The following is a 6000-nucleotide window of genomic DNA, read 5'->3' on the forward strand; positions in this document are numbered from 1 at the left end:
CTCCAGAGGTGGGAGACGCCTGAACCTGTGTCCCCAGGGGCAGTAACTCACAGCAGAAGTGGCAGATGCTTCGAGCGTGACTCCTCCACCCCAGGGGGACCCACTGCCCTAGTTTGCCCCAGACTGAGGGGGTTCTGGGATCAGGACTTCCAGTTTTAAAAACAAAGTGAGGTGGGACCCTAACCCAGCCCCTCAAGATTGCTGCCCACAGCCCTGCCTTCCCCTCCCTCCTTCCCTCACCACCAGGTTAATTTTTTCGGCCATGCAACTCCGTCTCTGTCACTGATGCTGGCAGGCTCCTTCACCATCACCTCTGCCTTCCTTTGCTGGGCATTTGGGGCCCTTTGCAATGTACACTCCAGCCTCCTCCCCTCCTCCAGCTCCCAAGACTGCCTTCCAGAACCCAGTGTCTGCGCACACCAGGCCCTCCCCTCCCAACACCACGGCCCAGGGGGAGACAGCCTCCTCCTGCTCCCCAGATGCCTCCCCACAGGCCCCACGTGACCAGCCGGGCCCTGGGCTCCAGCCTCCGCCCCCTCGCCGCGTTGGTCTCTCCTCACCTTCACTTACAGCTGCGCGGGGAGCGGTCCTATCTCTCCTGGCAGACGTGGAGGTTCCTTGAAAGCTGCCTCTGGTCAGACAGATACTTTGCTTCTCTCACAGGAGCTTGCCTGGGACTTTTTATTGAACAAATGGATAAAGTCGTTAATCGGCCAGAATTAACAGGCCACATTGTCCCGGCACTGTGCCTGCAGAGTGGGCACTGCCCACAGAACCTACGGTCCAGGGTGGTGGGGTGAATGGCGGCCCCCCAAAAAGATAAGTCCACTCCCTAACTTCTGGAACCTGTCAATGGGACCTTATTTGGGAAAAGGGTTTTTGCAGATGTAATTAAGTTGCTGATCTCAATCATCCTGGATTAAGGGCAGCCCTAAATCCAGTGACGGGAGAAAGGCAGAGGGAGATTTGAGACTCAGACACAGAGGGAGATGGCCATGTGAGGAGGAGGCAGAGGCTGGAGGGATGTGGCCACCAGCCAAGGAACACCGGGGTCTCTTCCACCCGAAGCTGGAAGAGGCAGGAAGGAGCCTCCCTCGAATTCAGAGCGAGTTGGCCCTGCGACACCTTGATTTCAGACTTCTGCCCTCCCAGCTGTGTGATGATGAACTTCTATTGTTTTAAGGTCCCACGTTTGTGGTATCTGCTAGAATAGCTACAAGAAACCAATACAGCCAGTAACGGAGCCAGAATCGCAAATCACTGCAGAGCGAGGGCCGTGAAGGACAGGGTAGGGCTGGGGAGCACGAGGCTTCGGCAGAGGTCAGAGAGGGCAAGACATTAACCACAAAGCAAGCCGGAGCATCGCAGCCAGGGAACGGGCAGTCGGACACAGGGCCTCCCCGGGCCAAGGAGGCGAGGCCTGTGAGCCCAGGTCACGTTCGGCTCTGTCCCCGTGTCACAGGGAAGTTGTCGGGTGTTAATGAGCAGTGCAATGATCAGATGTGGGTTTGGCAAAGGGCACGCTGGCTGCTGCGTGAGGGGAGAAGAAGAGGAAAAGGATGTGGGGCTCCATAGACCTGGGGTGACCTCATTCCACCCACACCAGCCCAGGAGGCCAAGGTCAGGAGGACAGAGAACTCCCACCCTCTGTGGGCCTGCTGCCGGCCGCCTCGGGCACTGGACAGGGCATTAGTTCCCGTGGGGTAGGAGTCTGTCCTGGGAGAGAGGGTCAGGCTCAAAACACACACAGAGCCGACGTCCACTGAAGCTGGTTCAAGTCGAAAGAAGTCTTCAGTTTGGTTTGGGGACACAGGGTGGCCGGGTCATCAGGCCAGGCCCAATGGAGAAAGGCTGGCTGTGCTGGACCCCGGAGCTCCTCTGACTTTTTCTGTTTCTCTCTCTGATCTGCCTGTGTCTGTCTCTCTGTCTCTGCCTCGCTCTCTCTCTCTCTGACGCCCCGTCTCTTTGCCTCTTTCTCTTTGTGCCCCGCCCTCTGTTATCTATTCCTGGGTAACAAAATATTTAGTGGCTTCAAACATCAGTAACCGTGTGTCATCTCACGTGGTTTCCATGGGTCAGGAGTTTGAACAGGGCATGGCAGGAAGGGCTTGTCTCTGCTCCACGATGCCTGAGGCCTCAGCTGGGAGCCTCAAGGCTGGGGCTGGGTCGTCTGAAGGGACACTGGCTCCCAGGCTGATGCCAGGCTGGGGCTGTCCATCAGGACACCCACACATGGACTTCCCATGTGGTTTGGGTTCCTCATGACATGGTGGCTGGATTCCAAGAGGAGCATCTAGAGAGAAGGGAGAGAGAAGGAAGAGCGAGGGGAGAGGGAGGGATGCAGGGGGGGAGAGAGAGGGGTGGAGGGGGAGAGAGAGAGCCAAATGGAAGCCACATTTTATGACACCTTGGAAGTCATGCAACGTCATTTCCACCGCATTCTATTGGTCAAAGAAGTTACAAAGGTTTGCCTGGGTTCAAGGGGCGAGCATAGACCCCACCCCCCTCTCTATGAGGAATGCCAGTGTCATATCCAAAGAAAGTGTAACTCGGGCCCTCCAGGACCAGTTCAGCTGACCCCGTCTTGTCAACAGAGCAATCAAGAGTTGTCATTCAAGAACTGAGACCCCCTCGTCCAGTTCAGGCCGGTTGAGACCACCAGCGCATCAACAGGGCCTTCACAAATGCTCGATAAGTGACCTTTTGACGTCCAGGAGCTAAAAACTCCATCCTCAGGTCATGGTAACGCCGCCATTTTGTGAACATGCGTCCTATGGAGAGCCATGAACTTGACCACGCTTGCGCAGATCATCAATGACCTCACCTCTCCTCCCCTCCGTCATCTACCTCCACACGTCAGACCGTCCTGCCCTTCATCCCTTAAACTGTGCCCCAAGCCCTGGATCGGGGAGACACATCTGAGGGCATACGTCCCTGTCTCCTTGCAGATGGGTCCAGCAGTAAAGGTGATTTCTTTTCCCAGAAGCTGATGTCATAATGATTGACATTCTCTATGCACATCAGACAAGAGAGCCCCAATTTTGTGCAGTAACAAAAGGATGTGGGATGGGGGATGAGATATATATTACTACAGCAATTTTCAGATAATTCTCTCTCTCTGCCTGTCTCTCTGTCTCTCTCCCTGTCACTCTCTGTCTCTCTATCTTTGTGTCTCGCTGTTTCCCTGAACCTTGGTTTTTCTCTGGCCCCGCGTCTCTCTCTAATTCTGTCTCGTTAGCCCCCGTCTGTCTTTCAGTCTGTCTTTCTCTGTCTCTCTGCCCACCAGTCTCTCCTCTGCCTCTCCCCATGCCCTTGCCCACCCCCTCTCTGCAGGTGGATCTCCTTGGCCCTCTCTAAGCTTCCGCCCCTGCCCCTTGACAGGACATTGGTCTCACTGAGTCAGAAACATGACCAGCAGCTCAGGCATCCACCTCCACCAGGAGTCTCTCAAGCCATGCTCTGCAGACAGAGCCCTGAGCAGCCAGTCGGCCATGGTCAGGTGCCCTGGCCTGGGAGCCCCCACACCAAGCCTGGCCTCCAAGGCTGTGTTGACCAGCAGAGTCTGGCCACCTGGATAAGGAAGAGCTTCTGCTGTGGTCTGTAGAGAAGGAGTTTTCCCTCATTCACAAAGTGTGGGGGGATTTGCCAGGACACCCCATCACTGATGAGAGAGGCTCAACTCAAACCAGTGAAGAGAAGAAGAATCTATCCGCCTGCTATGGCAGACGCTGTTGGTGCCTATGGGCTCCGGGACCACTCTGTAAAGAGGTAACAGAGAGAAGGACCTGGGAGTCACGTCCCTTGCCTGAGGCAGGACAAACTGTGAGCTGAAATTCACACTTCAGAGCCCCCACGGATCAGGACGATGCCGGAAATCACACTCCACCTGTTCCCACTCTTCCTGTCTCTACCACTGCCCGCTCCTCTCCTCTGAGGACACTTACTCAATACGTCACTTGCACAGATGTGAATGGTGGCCTTAGAGTCTGACCTGGGAACCCCACTGTATCAGTCAGGGTTCTCCAGAGAAACAGAGCCAATAGGGGGTGTGTGTGTGTGTGTGTGTGCACGTGTGTGTGTGTATAAAGAGATTTATTTTAAGGAATTGGCTTAGCTGATTGTCAAGACTGACAAGTCTAAAATCCAGGCTGGCAAGCTGGAAACTTGGAGAAGAGTTAATGTTGTAGTCTCGAGTCCAAACTGAGTCCAGAATCTGTAGGGCATGCTAGTAGACTGGAAACTCAGACAGGGTTTCTATGCCGCAGTCTTGAAGCAGAATTCCTTTTTCTCAGGGAAACCTGTTTTTGCACTTAAGGCTTCAACTGATTGGATGAGGCCCACCCAGATTAATAAGGGTAATCTTCTTAAAGCCCACTGATTATAGATGTTAATCCCATTTATAAAATACCTTCACAGCAACAGCTAGACTGGTATTTGACCAAGCAACTGGGTACCATGACCTAGCTAAATTGACATAAAATTGAGCCATCACAACTGCTAAGACATCTGTGGAACAGGGATGTCCAGGATGGGATGGCCTTCAGGCACAGCTGGATCCAGGAGCTCAGAATCAGGCCCTAGGTCTCACCCATCTCCAGACTTGCTTTCCTCTGTGTGCAGCCTCCGCTGTGACAGTTCCTCTGTGTGGCATCACCACAGGCCTTTAAGTTCCTAGCTCAGCCACTGCAGGAGAAACAACCTCCCAGCCCACCTCACATTGATCCCAGGGAATACGTTGATTGCCCCACTGGGCCATGTGTCTGCCCCGGGGGCCAGTGCACTCCCACAGCTGGCTCCTCCACCAGGGCACTGGGGTGAGGGAGGAGTTCCCCAAAGAACAGATAAAAGAACGAGAAAGGGTCACAGAAGGTAACACAGCCACATAGCTCCTCTTCACCATGTTGCTCAAAAGCACATTGTTTTGGTAACTTTTTTTTTCAGAAATTAATTTTTCTGATGTTAGAAGACAAGATGAACTCATTTTTTTTTTTCTCAAAGGTCATAAATGAGAAAACACGTGCCCAAGCAGGACCCGCAGGCAGATGTTGAGACGGTCACCTTTATCCAGGGGACACAGGAGGCCCTCGCTGCTTTTCCTGCAGCAGCAGTGGCAACAGGGTCACGACCAAGGGTGCACGGCACGCACTAGGACCTGATGAAAGGCTCCTTCTGAATCGTGAACTGACAGAAGAATGCCCTGGGTCACAACTAATAAAGGGCATTGTTAACAGACGAGAACAAAGCTGCCTTCATTTCTTCATTCGCCGGCCCATTTGGTGAAGCAGTTACCAAGAGCCCAGGCCAACACACACAGAGCGTGGTTTTAATTACATCCTGTGAATTTATTTTTCCAGAGAGAAATATTTCTTGGGGAAATGTCCATAAAAGCAACCTGAGCAGCAGTGTGATGGAGTGTGTTTCCTATAGGAAGTCTGTTCAGCTTAAGTCCCAGCTTGGAGCACATTTCTGCAAAGACAGGGGACCCGAAGAAGGCTGCCGACAGCCCCAGAGATAGCAGTGTTGTAGCCTGGGACCATGGGTGTGCTGGGCGGGCAGCCCCTCCCTCGAGCAGAAGGCAGGTGGGTGAGGGCGAGATAGTTTCCACTGACTCAGTCTCCAGGTGACCTTCAGTGAGTTTGCAGGGGTATGGCCGCACGATTCTGCTTGCTGCATCACGGGCTCCTTGGAGAAACTTCTGAAGGACCAGCTATAGAAAGAAGGAAAAGGATCCCAGATGGAAGGTCTCAGATGCAAGACGGAATAATGAGCAGATACTGGTAAATATGTGAATAAATTGTGACAAACCTTGGCTGCCTAAACAACAATAAAACATTTAATTCGTGAGCTAAAAAACAGGAAAAAACTAAAATGCTAGACAAGACGGCATATAAGTTGGGGCTGTCCTTGTATTACTGGAAGAAAGAAAAAGATACTGATTAATCTTAGACTTTGTCAAATACCAGTATTAGAGTAACTAAGGTAACCATTAAAATAACAACC

The sequence above is a fragment of the Equus asinus genome, chromosome 19 (assembly GCF_041296235.1).
Source record: "Equus asinus isolate D_3611 breed Donkey chromosome 19, EquAss-T2T_v2, whole genome shotgun sequence".
NCBI classification, from domain to species: domain Eukaryota; kingdom Metazoa; phylum Chordata; class Mammalia; order Perissodactyla; family Equidae; genus Equus; species Equus asinus.